Raw genomic sequence first — 15324 nt, 5'->3', positions numbered from 1 at the left:
GCACAGTGCAGGAAGGCTGGATGGTCTGGGCTGCAGACACACATGGAGGAAGATCCCGGTGGGCAGAAGCAGCAAACATACAGCTGTAGACAACTGATGTGAGCCTGCAGTTCAGCCTGGCCTGCCTGGGAGAAGAACTTCAACTTCCTGCAGAAATGAAGAGACACAGGGCAGCTGTTTGTTCCTCTCCCCTCCCATACAGTCACACACAGGAAAGCACGGGGGAAGGTGAGAGTAATCAGCTGAACGGAATTCAGCTCACATGGAAGAAGCAGGATTCTTGTGCAGTCTTCACTGGCTTCAGGAAGCTGGAAGATCCGATGTGTCTGTGTCTCTGGCCTGCCTGCATGTGAGTACCTGTCCTACTCCTAAGTCCTGACACCTTCTTCCCCACCCCACAGCGTTAGGTGGCCTATTTGACCCCTTTCTCTCTATCGAGGTACCACTTCTCCAAGCAAGTCCATCCCATTTATACAGGTACTACAGCTGTCAGCCTGTCCCTCCTCCTAAAAGCTCCCAGCAAGAACTCCAATCTCCCTCCTTTATGGAAGCACTACAGCTGCCAGCATGCTCCTCTCCTCAATGGAGGCACCAGAGGTCCCAGCATGCTCCCCCCCTTCCATAGAGGCACCACAGATCCCATCATGCACCTCCTCCTCCATATAGTACTGTATTGTGTTTTCCCTCAGGGCCCCAGTGCTACCTGGTGACCCTCCCTCCTGTCTCTCCCAAAGTGAATAGTGGTCCCCTGGAGCTTCTGAGTATTTGCACCAGAGCACACAGACACCCGGCCAACACACTCCTCTGCGTGTTTTTCCGCCTTGAGTATGCACATGACCACTGGAGTATGTACAAGCCATTAGGTTACAGAGATGAGGTGCCCACAAGGATGAGGCACACAGAAGAGCAAGCTGGCCGGACGGGTGAGTGTGATCCACTGAAAATGTTCTGCAAGGGCTTTGGGGGCCCAGCAGCCATCTTCGAGGCCCTAGGGGACAACCCAATACTATATGGGTGCTGTGATGGTTATTATACTATGGAGGAACTTTGGCTTTCACTATAGTTTGCATTATGAGTCAGAATTACATCTGTTATTATATTGCTTCCACACGCTTTTTTCATGCATGCATATGCGCTATAAATAAAATACATGTATGTTAAAAATATTAATTATGAAAAGGGGGGTTGCGCATCCATAAAAACATGCTGAAATTGACTGGTTAATCGCTCAGGCATGCACCACCTCTATTAGGCTGAAAATGCATGCCCTGTGTCCGAAACAAATGCTACATTTATTATACTATGGAGGAACTTTGGCTTCCACTATAGTTTGCATGCAAAGTATAATATACTGGACACTTGCACCACGGTGAGGTAGACCTCCGGACAAGGGGCCTAACCTAAATTAAAAACAACATATGTATAACCTTGGGAGCAGCTAAGCAAAACGTGTAACTTACATTTGAATGGACAGCGAGGAGAGGGCCAGTGCATACCCCAAGGTTATATTTCAGAAATATCTCTGTAAATGACAATTTTTTGATTTTTTTTACACACAATTGTCTATTTACAGAGATATTTCTCCCACCCAGCATGGGTATGTGTAAAAATACACCCCAAAACACATTATACTACTTCTCCTGAGTACGGCGATACCATATGTGTGACACTTTTTTTGCAGCCTAGGTGCGCTAAGGGGCCCAATGTCCTATGAGTACCTTTAGGATTTCACAGGTCATTTTGAGGCATTTGATTTCCAGACTACTCCTCAAGGTTTAGGGCCCCTAAAATGCCAGGGCAGTATAGGAACCCCACAACAGACCCCATTTTAGAAAGACGACACCCCAAGGTATTCCGTTAGGAGTATGGTGAGTTTTCATATGGAGAACACCAAACCGCAGAATTTCATACAAGATAATAAGCAGGCATAAGAAATTGGGAGGAATGGGGGCACCAAATATTAAACTATATGCCAGATTTTTCCATTTACAAAGAATCTTAGATCTCAGGATATGTGACCAGAAAAGATTCTGGACAACATATGAAAGAAGTCTGTTCAGTTATGATATGCTGGATTCGTGGTACCCCCACACAGTGGAGAAACTCCTCCCTTCTATCAGCCATCCCTTTTAGCACCTGCAATTAAAACCCACATGGAAGCGATAAGATCTATGTTAAAGAGTAGGTAGACACCTATGTGTAGTGCCCAACAAGATGGACTTAACCCTGAAGGGTTAATTTGGACTTGGACTTACCCTGAGGGGTTAATATGTAGTGACCAAGGAGGATGAGCTTTCAATTGGGTGTGGTGCACTACTGTTCATAAGTTTGCTGTGTTAGTCGTGGTTGCATGTACACCTGAGGAAAGGGATTTCCCCGAAACATGTCGTGTTTTGCTACTGATTTGATAAACGCAAGTTTATACACCATTTGAGTGCCTCCTTCATTCAATACTCTACGCAATAATCCAGATTTTCAACCTGGCTTAACTTCAGGGTGGTTCAAGGAAAGTGGGTTCCCCCAAGATGTTAGAATCCTAGACTTGGTTGGCCACAAAGACTCAACATTGAGGGAGATCTACAACATAGTCAGAACGGATAATGGGCTGTGGAGCTTCCAGGTCAGGAGCTACCTTTCCAAACATAAGGATAATATAAGTAAAAACATAAATATTTATGAAAAGTGTTTCCTCCATTCGAGTGTGGGGAAGGGAATGACAGCAAATTTATATTTTCTTCTCGACAGTTGTCAAACTGATCCTCTACCTAAGTTCTGTAGAAGCTGGGAACAAGACCTAAATCATATCCAAAACTTGGATTGGGGAGCAGTATTCCAGGAAATTTGGACCCCCAGCTACAGGGCCGGCCTTAGGTTTCACAGCGCCCTGAGCGAAACCTGATTTTTGTGCCCCCCTTCACCCTCTTCCCGTGTGCGCGCACACACACACACACACACACACAGGCCCATATGCAATTCACCTTTTCTCCTGAGTTATCTCCTAGGACAGTGGTTACCAACCTTTTTGACATCATGACACATCACGCCAAATGCTCAGATCTCTGTGACACATCACATATGTATAATAGAAAAGATACTATCAATAGCCACAAATGGATGGAAAGAGTGCATTATCCTGAATATACTTAAATAGGAAGGCTAGAACCTTTCAGGAATATTAATAAAAACTATCAGTGGGACAGTGAGCCCCCCCCCCCCCCCCATTTAGACTGATAGCACAGCAACGACAATTTGCACCACGCGTTATAGCCGCAGTGTGCGCCCCCCCCCCAAAAAAAAAACGCCCTCAGACTCAGTAAAGATGCCTCCAGTATAGGATCTCATGTGTAGGTGCCCTCAATATAGGTTGCCAAGCATAGGTGCCCCCAGTATAGGAAGTCAGTTGAAGGTCTCCATCGCCCCCATAGGTAGCCAGGTATTGGTGCCTCAAGTATAGGTAGCCATGTGTTGGTGCCCTTAGTAAAGGTAGCCAGCTATAGGCGCCCCCTTGGAAGCCGGCGCCCTGAACGACCGCTCTGGTCGCACAGGTCAAAGGCCGGCTATGCCCAGCTATACCTCATTTCAACTTACTAATTATAAACTCATGACGAGATGGTACTTCACACCCTTTAGGATGGTTAAATTTAAAGGTCGGAATGGCAACTGTTGGAGATGTTTTACGGAGTTTGGTTCATACATGCATATGTGGTGGTCGTGTCCGGTTACACAGAACTTTTGGAGAGAGATAGGAAATTTCATTAAACTCCCTTCCCCTTTTGATCCCAGTAACGCTCTGTTGAGTTGCATGGAACCTGACAGGATTAGACATGTAAATAAATTAGTAACCCCGGCAGCAATTGTGGCCAGGAAACTTATAGCAAAATCCTGGAAGAACCCTGAAGCTCCCAGTACGGAAGAGTAGATATGGATGATGTCAGATTTTTTGCTAGGTGGTGAGGGCTGTGTGGAAGATGCTGGCACCAATTAGAGTTGGGCCGAACCTCCGATTTTTTTTTTAAAAGGTAAGTTTTTATTATTTTCCTTTCTTGAAAAACATAACAGTACAACACAACACTCAGGTAGGTGAAACATTACCTACCCAAGAAACATTTAGTTACACATAGGCCAAGGCCCCTAAGGGGCAAAAGGGACAGAGGTTGTAAGAGAAAGAAAGAAGGAGAAAAAGAAAATATCCTGATTACATTGATTTGCGGTTTAATACTTGAAGAGAAAGAGAAAAGTCGGAAGGAATTTGAACATTATGTCACATATATCCTTTTATATTGTTACATGTATATGGCTGGTATAAAGAATGGGGATGCGAACTTTGAAAAAAAAATAATTATGCTGGCCACAAAAGTGATGGAAAAGATGTTTCAAGGGGTCTAACACCTGGAGGGGGGCATGGCGGAGTGGGATAGATGCCAAAAGTCCCCGAGAAAAATCTGGATTTGACGCAAAGCAGCGTTTTAAGGGCAGAAATCGCATTGAATGCTAAATGACAGGCCTAAAGTGCTTTAAAACATCTTGCATGTGTATACATCAATCAGGTAGTGTAATTAAGGTACTGCTTCACACTGACACACCAAACTGTTCACTGAACAGAACAGGTATGCAGTGGCGGGTTCACAGAACAGGTATGCAGTGGCAGGATCACTGAACAGGTATGCAGTGGCAGGATCACTGAACAGGTATGCAGTGGCAGGATCAATGAACAGGTATGCACTGGCAGGATCACTGAACAGGTATGCAGTGGCAGGATCACTGAACAGGTATGCAGTGGCAGGATAAATGAACAGGTATGCACTGGCAGGATCACTGAACAGGTATGCAGTGGCAGGATCACTGAACAGGTATGCACTGGCAGGATCAATGAACAGGTATGCAGTGGCAGGATCAATGAACAGGTATGCAGTGGCAGGATCAATGAACAGGTATGCAGTGGCAGGATCACTGAACAGGTATGCAGTGGCAGGATCACGGTACAGGTATGCAGTGGGCTGAGGGCTCACTGAACAGAACAGGTATGCAGCCAGGAAGAAGTTAAGCCTAACTAATCTTTCCCTATGAGAGACTGCAGCAGCTCGCCCTACTCTCACTAATGCAGGCACACGAGTGGCCATAACGGCCGCCGCTTCCTGCCTTACATAAGGGGGGGGTGGGGCTCCAGGGGCTAGTGTAGCCTAATTGGCTACACTGGGCCTGCTGACTGTGATGTAGAGGGTCAAAGTTGACCCTCAGGTGCATTATGGGGCGAACCGAACTTCTTCCGCAAAACGTTCGCGTGCGGTACCCGCACGCGAACCACCTACGTTCGCGCGAACCACGTTCGCCGGCGAACCGTTCGGCCCAACTCTAGCACCAATAAACATATGGAGGAATGGAAAATTGCATGGGAAAAAATAAGTAACATACAATATGAAGTTAAGTAGTTGAAGTAGGAAAGATGAGGAGAAAAGAACCAAATAATCATTATATTACCAACTGGAATTGTATGGATAAATGAATGGATGAATGTGCAATCACATGGATATATGTATGATGAAGTATAGAAGGCACCTATATGAATGTGTATGAAAGATGAAATAAGAGTAATTGCTTTTTTGTTTTTGTTTCTGTTTGGTGTTTTTTTGTGCTCTCAGTTTAGACATGTGACCTGTTTGTGCTTACGGCCTGTCCCTCCCGCCGGGGCTCCCCCCCCCCCCCCCCCGGGGAAGCATGGTCTTTGGCCGGCTCTGGTGGCGTGACAGAGACCGGTGCTCGTGGTTCAGCCTGGCCCTGGAGGCTCCCGCATGGAGGACACGCCCACAAATAAGTGGGGAGTCGGAAAGGGATTTTAACCACTTAATGTTAAGATGGGTAGGTGGAATGTTTAGTTATATAAATATTTACGGTATATTATAGGGATGATGGGAAGAGGGGAGGAGAAGAGAAACTCAAACTATGATGCAATCCTGAGACCCACGTATGATGGCTTCACAGCTGTCACATGGTCATTTCTGGGTTGCATGCTGGCTGAGTTTGAAGAAAAAAAAAAAAAAAAAAGGAGTATGGTGAGTTCATAGAAGATTTTATTTTTTGTCACAAGTTAGCGGAAATTGATTTTTATTGTTTTTTTCACAAAGTGTCATCTTCCACTAACTTGTGACAAAAAATAAAATCTTTTATGAACTCATTGAAACACCTAATGGAATACCTTGGGGTGTCTTCTTTCTAAAATTGGGTCACTTGTGGGGTTCCTATACTGCCCTGGCATTTTAGGGGCCCAAAACCGTGAGGAGTCATCTGCAAACCAAATGCCTCAAAATGACTGTTCAGGGGTATAAGCATCTGCATATTTTGATGACAGGTGAGGTATGAGGGGCCGAATTTTGTGGAACCGGTCATAAGCAGGGTGGCTTCTTAGATGACAGGTTGTATTTAGTGATGGGCCGAACCTCCGATTTTAGGTTCGCGAACCGTTTTTTTCCGCGTTTAATATCTGAGCCCCCTTACAAAGCTAGAATCACCAAATTTGCAGGGTATATTAAGGAGATATGTGGGTACAAGATGAATTTTTTTTTTCAAAAAGACCCTATAGTTTTTGAGAAAATCGATTTTAAAGTTTCAAAGGAAAAAAGTATACATTGAAATGCGGTAATTCGTTTTCGCCCGATAGCGAAATTTAAAGGGATAGTGCCATAATAATGAAAATAACTGCTATGTTCGACATGTGTTTAGCATAGAAAGTCGAATATTGATAGGAAGTAATGTCTTTTACCCCATATTAGGCCTCCCATGATTCTTAGCAGCACAATTGACCCAGGAACCACATAAACAGACAACAAACAGCCCCCTGAGTATAAAGCCCAATCAACACGATACGATTCTTTGTACGATTTGTTTATGATTCTATTTACGATTCGATTAAATCCGACATGTCCGATCGGGATTCGATTAGATTCAGTTCGATTTGCAATTGCAAAACAATGGCAAATCGAATTGCATCAAAGCGAATCCCGATCGGACATGTCGGAATTAATGGAATCGTAAATAGAATCGTAATCGAATTGTACAAAGAATCGTATCATGTAGATGGGGCTTTGGACTAGCTCTCTGACACATCAGCCTCTGTTGGGAAGAGTTAGTGGATGTGATAGGAGTAGAGAGAGCTTAGCTAGCTACTGTTCATTTATAGTGATGGGCCGAACCTCCGATTTTAGGTTCGCGAACCGGGTTCGCGAACTTCCGCGGAAGGTTCGGTTCGCGAAAAAGTTTGCGAACCGCAATAGACTTCAATGGGGAGACGAACTTTGAAAAATAGAAAAAATTATGCTGGCCACAAAAGTGATGGAAAAGATGTTTCAAGGGGTCTAACACCTGGAGGGGGGCATGGCGGAGTGGGATACATGCCAAAAGTCCCGGAGAAAAATCTGGATTGAACGAAAAACAGCGTTTTAAGGGCAGAAATCACATTGTATGCTAAATTGCAGGCCTAACATGCTTTAAAACATCTTGCATTTGTATACATCAATCAGGTAGTGTAATTAGAGTACTGCTTCACACTGACACACCAAACTAACTGTGTAACGCACCGCAAGTTACCAGCTGTTTGTGTAGTGACGGCCATGCTGGACTACTGAGCAACATGGCGAGATTGCTCTTCCTCACTCAGTGATGTCAAGTAATGTGTGATCAGAATCAGAATCTTTTATTTCGCCAAGCACGACTGGGTCGTGCCCGGAATTGGGCTTGGCACGTACAGGGTACTGATAAACAATATAGTTACAGATACAGGACATGCAGTAGGAACAGAACATTTACAGAATACAGAACATTATGTGACCTTATGCAGAGGAAGACAATGTGGCATAGGTTACAATACAAAAACAACCGAAAGGTATGCTTCAGCTGGAGCGCCGTCTATGTGCGGAGTGCCTCAGTGCGTCATGGTATTGTGGGGTGGGGATGGCCAATTCCCTGGAGAGAGTTCAGGAGGTTGACAGCCGAGGGAAAGAAGCTGTTCTTGTGTCTTGAGGTCCTGGTGTAGATGGATTGGAACCGCAGCTTCCGGCTCGAGGGGAGCTGATTAAAGAAGCGGTAGCCTGGGTGTGAGCGGTCGTTTGCGATCTTTAATTCGCTGGTGTTCAACCAGGAGTGGTAGAGGAGGTCCAGAGTGGGAAGGGATCTCCCGATGATTTTCTCCGCAGATCTGATGACCCTCTGCAGTTTGAGCCTGTCGCTGGCGGAGGAGCTGGCGTACCAGACCAGGATGGATGAGCATAGGACGGATTCGATTGTGGCGGAGTAGAAGTTTGTCAGAAGTTTTTGGACCACACCGAACTTTTTCAGTTGGCGGAGAAAGAAAAGTCTCTGTTGGGCTTTCCTCTGTGTTGAGGCAGTGTTGGCGTTCCACCTCAGGTCGTTGGAGATAGTTGTGCCCAGTAGGCGGACACTGGGGACTCTTTCTACTTCCTTGCCATCAATGTGGATTGGAGGCGGGGTAGAGGCGCGTCTCCTGAAATCAACGATCATCTCCACCATTTTTGCTGTGTTTAGGACCAGACCGTTTTCTCTGCACCAGCGGCATATGTTTCCGACCTGGTGGCGGTACGCCTTCTCATCATTTTTGGTGATGAGACCTACAATGGTCATGTCGCCAGCAAATTTGATTACTTTTACTGAGTCTGACGTGGATTTGCAATTGTTCGTGTACAGAGAGAACAGAAACGGCGACAGGACGCAGCCTTGTGGAGCCCCTGTGTTTGTGATTCTGGGTTGCGAGGAGATGGTGCCTAACCTGACGACCTGGGACCTGTTGGTGAGGAAGTCCGTGATCCACAGGCGTAGGGTGGGGTGGACTCCTAGCGCAGCGAGATTGTCTTGAAGTATTTTAGGGCTGATGGTATTGAATGCTGAGCTGAAGTCCAGTAGGAGGATCCTGGCATAGGAGTCTGGTCTATCCAGGTGATCGTAGACAAGCTCCAAGCAGATGTTGATGGCGTCATCGGTGGACCTGTTTGATCTGTACGCGAACTGGTGCGGATCCAGCAGTCCCTCTGTGGAGTGCTTAAGGAGGGGTAGCACCATGCTTGCAAAAGCTTTCATGATCACGGATGTAAGTGCCACAGGCCTGAAGTTGTTGAGGTCGAGGATGCCCTGCTTTTTGGGGACAGGGATAATGGTGGACCTCTTGAAGCACGCGGGAACTTTGCCTTCCTGGAGGGACCTCGTGAAGATGGAAAAGAGGGTGGAAGCGAGCTGACGAGCACAGGTTTTCAGGCAGGCTGGTGACACTCCATCCGGACCCGAGGCTTTCCTAGCGTTTAACCTTAGCAAGTGTTTCAGTACATCTGCCTCCCTCACTGACGATGGGGGTGAGTGCGGGCCCAGGATGTGATAGGAGTAGAGAGCTTAGCTAGCTACTGTTCATTTATAGTGATGGGCCGAACCTCCGATTTTAGGTTCGCGAACCGGGTTCGCGAACTTCCGCGGAAGGTTCGGTTCGCGAAAAGTTCGCGATCCACAATAGACTTCAATGGGGAGGCGAACTTTGAAAAATAGAAAAAATTATGCTGGCCACAAAAGTGATGGAAAAGATGTTTCAAGGGGTTTAACACCTGGAGAGGGGCATGGCGGAGTGGGATACACGCCAAAAGTCCTTAGGAAAAATCTGGATTGAACGCAAAACAGCGTTTTAAGGGCAGAAATCACATTGAATGCTAAATTGCAGGCCTAACGTGCTTTAAAACATCTTGCATGTGTATACATCAATCAGGTAGTGTAATTAGAGTACTGCTTCACACTGACACACCAAACTAACTGTGTAACACACCGCAAGTTACCAGCTGTTTGTGTAGTGACGGCCATGCTGGACTACTGCACAACATGGCGAGATTGCTCTTCCTCACTCAGTGATGTCAGGTAATGTGTGACTGCCTTATCAACTTTCCATGGCATTGTTAAAAAGCTTACGTTTTGTTTTTAAATTACATATTCTACTTGCTGTGTACTTGTTCAGTACCGCTACAATGAGAATCCTATGGAGGCGGACAAGTCTGGCATTGTGACCCCGGGTAATGGCCGAGGAATGAGGGTTTGAATCCGGTGTGGAGCCTGAGCAACGGCTACCACTACACATCCAAGGAGGGCAGCAGGCAGGCATGCACGCCCGCCCCGAGGTAGTGACCAAAAATAACAATACAGGAGGAGGACTTTCGAGGCCCTGCTGTGTATTTGAAATGAATTAACTTTAAATCCTTTAACGAGAACCAGTTATGGCGGGCAATTAGTATATGGTTGGCAATACAAAAGATCTCCTTTCATGAGAATCATATGGAGGGCAAGTCTGCCATTGTGACCCCGGGTAATGGCCGGGGAATGAGGGATGGAATCCGGTGTGGAGCCTGAGAAACGGCTACCACTACACATCCAAGGAGGGCAGCAGGCAGGGATGCAAGACCGCCCCAAGGTAGTGACCAAAAATAACAATACAGGAGGAGGACTTTCGAGGCCCTGCTGTGTATTTGAATGAATGTACTTTAAATATTTTAACGAGAACCAGTTATGGCGGGCAAAGATGACACCACATTCCTTTCACGAGAATCGTATGGAGACGGGCAAGTCTGCCATTTGTGACCCCAGGTAATGGCCGGGGAATGAGGTATGGAAGCTGGTGTGGAGCCTGAGCAACGGCTACCACTACACATTCAAGGAGGGCAGCAGGCAGGCATGACCGCCCCGAGGTAGTGACCAAAAATAACAATACAGGACTCAGGAGGACTTTTGAGGCCCTAATTGTAATGAATCAACTTTAAATCCTTTAACGGGGATCCGTTATAGAGGGCAAGTCTGCCATCCATTCAAGTGCAAGTTATGCACTGACTGCCAGGTATAATACAATGTGCAGTCACAGATGCAGTGAAAGGTATGCAGTGACTGCAAACAGCTGTTTGTGTAGAGACGGCCATGCTGGACTAGTGCGCACCATGACGAGAGTGCAGGTGATGGTGGCTTTTCAGCCCATATGGTCGCCCGGCTGATGTAGCTGAATGACAGAACAGTGACTGTCCAGCTGATCAAATTTGGTCTGACCACAATGAAACAACAACCTTATTATCTTTGGTGTGCCACCCCCACCCGAGACACTCATATAGCCAGCGGTCATTGCTTCATTGTGATACGCAAGCCCCTTCACCGCGGCAAGGTAATGATCACGAAGGGGGATGGGCACATGTACATGCCTTTTGTTTTTTTGTTGCAGCTGCCTGCAGTTCAGCCAGAAAAATTAGGCAGGCATGTGCACGCCCAAGAAAAATTAGTATAGCAGCCGCTGCTAGCAGCGGCCTTAAAAATTCTGGAATCCACCTAGAGTCCTGGACCCTGGTGGTGGTAGCGGAGAAGGCAGTCAAACGGCCTGCAGGCAGAGATGCTGTGTGTGGGGACTGACTTAGTCTTCCGTCGTGCAATAGCCCTCAGGGATCCATGCCTCATTCATTTTGATAAAGGTCAGGTACTGAACACTGTCATGACTTAGGCGACTTCTCTTCTCAGTGACAATGCCTCCAGCTGCACTGAAGGTCCTTTCTGACAGGACGCTTGCGGCAGGGCAAGAGAGAAGTTGCATGGCAAATTGGGAAAGCTCTGGCCACAGGTCAAGCATGCGCAACCAGTAGAGCAAGGGTTCATCGTCGCTGCTCGCAGTCGCAGTGTGTACATCCACACTTAAGGCCAGGTAGTCGGCTACCTGCCGGTCCAGGCGTTGGTGAAGGGTGGATCCCGAAGGGCTACTGCGAGGCATTGGACTAAAGAATGTCCGCATGTCCGACATCACCCCGAGATCGCTGGAGCATCCTGTCCTTGCCTGCGTGGACTGGGGAGGAGGAGGCTTACTGCCAGTGGTACCTTTATTGCGTTGTACTGTCACATCACCCTTAAATGCATTGTAAAGCATCATTGACAGCTTGTTCTGCAAGTGCTGCATCCTTTCCGCCTTGTGTTGAGTTGGTAACAGGTCTGCCACTTTGTGCCTGTACCGAGTGTCTAGTAGCGTGGCCACCCAGTACAGGTCATTCGCCTTGAGTTTTTGATATGGGGGTCCCTCAACAGACTGGACAACATGAAAGAGGCCATCTGCACAAAGTCGGATCTAGACGTACTCTCCATCTCCTCTTGCTCTTCCACAGTGACATCACGCAACTCCTCTTCCTCCCCCCAGCCACGAACCATACCACGGGAACGTGGAGCAGCAGAAGCCCCCTGTGACGGCTGCTGCGGTTGTTCTTCTGCCGCCGCCACAGAAACACCTTCCTCATAATCGTCATCCGAGTCTGACTCCTCTTCTTCCCCACACGACTCCTCTTCTTCCTCCTCCTCCCCCCTCTGTGGTGCCGCAGGTGTCAAGGAAACATGTGGTTCAGATGAAAATCGCTCCCACGACTCCTACTGCCATAGCTGTTCCTGTTCCCGCTCCTCCACAGCTTCATCCACCACTCTACGCATGGCACGCTCCAGGAAGTAAGTGTAGGGGATCAAGTCGCTGATGGTGCCTTCAGCGCGACTCACCAGGTTGGTCACCTCCTCAAACGGCCGCATGGTCCTGCATGCATTTCGCATCAGTGTCCAGCTGTTGGGCCACAACATCCCCATCCTTCCAGATTGTGTCCTTCTACTGTAGTTGTACAGGTACTGGGTCACGGCTTTCTCCTGGTCTGGTAGGCGAGAGAACATGAGCAGGGTGGAATTCCAGCGAGTCGGGCTATCGCATATCAAGCGTCTCACCGGCAAGTTGTATTTCCGCTGAATGTCCGCAAAGCGTGCCATGGCCGTATAAGACCGGCTGAAATGCCCACACAACTTCCTGGTCTGCTTCAGGACGTCCTCTAAGCCTGGGTACTTTGAGACAAATCTTTGCACGACCAGATTCAGCACATGTGCCATGCAGGGTACATGTGTCAGCTTTCCCAAATTCAAAGCGGAAAGGAGATTGCTGCCGTTTTCACACACCACGTTGCCGATGTCCAGCTGGTGCGGGGTCAGCCATTGCTCCACCTGTTTGATAAGAGCAGCCAGGAGAGCTGCTCCAGTGTGATTCTCCGCTTTGAGGCAAGACATGTCTAAAATTGCGTGACACCGTCGTACCTGGCATGCAGCTTTGGCTCTGGGGAGATGGGGCTGTGTAGCTGGAGAGGAAGAGGAGATAGCAGCACCGCTAGAGTTCAACTGACACTGAGCCAAGGAGGAGGAGGTTGACAGCGAAGAGGATATAGCTGGAGGAGAAGGAGAGGAGGTGGCAGGAGGCCTGCCTACAAGCCGTGGAGGTGTGACAAGTCGGTCCGCTGCGCAGCACGTACTCCCTGCTTGCTGCCATCGGTCACCAGGTTGATCCAATGGGCTGTGTACGTAATGTAGCGGCCCTGCCCGTGCTTCGCAGACCAGGCATCCGTGGTCAGGTGGACCCTTGACCCAACGCTCTTCGCAATAGATGACACCACTTGCCTGTGAACTGCACGGTGCAGTTTGGGTATGGCCTTTTGTGAAAAATAAGTGCGGCCTGGTATCTTCCACTGCGGTGTCCCAATGGCCACAAATTTACGGAAAGCCTCTGACTCCACCAGCTTGTATGGTAATAGCTGGCGAGCTAATAGTTCCGCCACACCAGCTGTCAGACGCCGGGCAAGAGGGTGACTGGCCGAAATTGGCTTCTTCCGCTCAAAGACTTCCTTCACGGACACCTGGCTACTGCTGTGGGCAGAGGAGCAGGAACCGTTCAAGGGCAGAGGCGGTGTGAAGGAGGGTGGCTGTGAAGGTTCAAGGGAGAACGCGGATGAAGACGATGCACCTGAAGGAGGAAGAGGAGAAGGAGGGTGGCTTGTGCCTTTTCTCCAGGTGCCTTCGTAAGGCACTTGTCCCTACGTGAGTGTTGGCCTTTCCACGGCTCAATTTTTGGAGGCAGAGAGAACAGATGGCTTTGCTCCTATCTGAGGCACACACCGTAAAATATTTCCAAACCGCAGATCCCCTGGGGTGATGGTACTACGGTGACCAAAAAATGCTTAAGGAGGTATTGGTGCGGGGCATATATTCCAAGCAATAAAGACACATGTGTTAAGAAAATATCAAAAAATACTTTATTATTCAAAAAAGAAGGAGAAATGCTTAAAAAGGTTACACACATAAAAACAAAAACAAAAAACCTCCTGAAAGCTGTCAGCACCCCGCTCACTCATACCGCACACACAGACCACCATACCATACTGAACCCTACATGCGCTGCTGGTGCCACTCAACTGTAAAAACTCATGCATGAGCCAATAAGGTATATTCCAGATTGGATATAAATACTCTAGGTAGGAAGTCCACTCTATTAAGCAACAATCTCATATAAAGTAACCTCCGGCAACTCCGCAATCCGTAGCCCACCTGGGAGATGAGCACTCCAAGCATCAACAGTAACAGTGCTTTAAGGCAGACAGTTCATAAGGGCACAAATAGGAAGCGACAGTATGCTGCATGACAGGGAAACGCCAAGCAAGACCAAGCAATGCGTAGGCAAGGGCGACAGACACCATAAGCCAGCTGCACACAATGCAGAATTTGAGCACAATGAATCCTCCAAAAGGGCTAGGCATACAATACCCAATAGATGGTGTCCTGTCAGTTCCAGTCCATGGATGTAGCAGGAGATATATAGGAAACCTCCATCCTGTCAGCAGCAATGTCCGCAACAGTGGCCATCAGATGAACAAATCCCAGGGTGTCTGTGTGCCCTCCGTGTGCCCTCCGTGCAAAAGAGAGCAAAATCCAGACTGCAAGGCAGAGGTGGGGTCCAGAGGCAGAGGCAGAGGCAGAGTATGCTGAAGGGGACAGAGTCCAGCCTGCGGGTAGGGTGGTGGAGAGGTGCGCAGTGGCACAGCAGGCGGTGCGGACAGCCTCAGGACGCCAATGCACGCTGTCCTGACATGTTTCGCCGGATTTCCGGCTTTCTCAAAGGGAGGCGTGGCGGAAAGTGTGGCACACCAGCCAGCATCCAGCTAAAGTAGTCCAGCTCGCCAATCAGTGCGCGCAGCGCCCGCCCCACACAGCCCAATCACCGAAGTGGAGAGGGAGAGAGGCAGAGCGCATCATCCACTCATGAGCCGGAGGGGGCGGGCGCAGCAGCCACCGACGGACGCAGCCAGACTCGTGCAACCAGCCATTCACAGACGCCCACAGGCTCCTCCAGCCACACCTACACAAAGGAGGGGGCAAGAATGTCAAAAGGAGGGTGTGGGACTAAAGAGCCCAGCCAACCCTCACAGGGGAGCAGAGCGAGCGCCCAACACTAAAATGCTACAAAATCTTAGCCAA

Source organism: Hyperolius riggenbachi, chromosome 1 (genome assembly GCF_040937935.1).
Source record: "Hyperolius riggenbachi isolate aHypRig1 chromosome 1, aHypRig1.pri, whole genome shotgun sequence".
Taxonomy (NCBI): Eukaryota; Metazoa; Chordata; class Amphibia; order Anura; family Hyperoliidae; genus Hyperolius; species Hyperolius riggenbachi.
The sequence above is the reverse complement of the archived record's forward strand: the minus strand, read 5'-3'. Positions refer to the sequence as shown.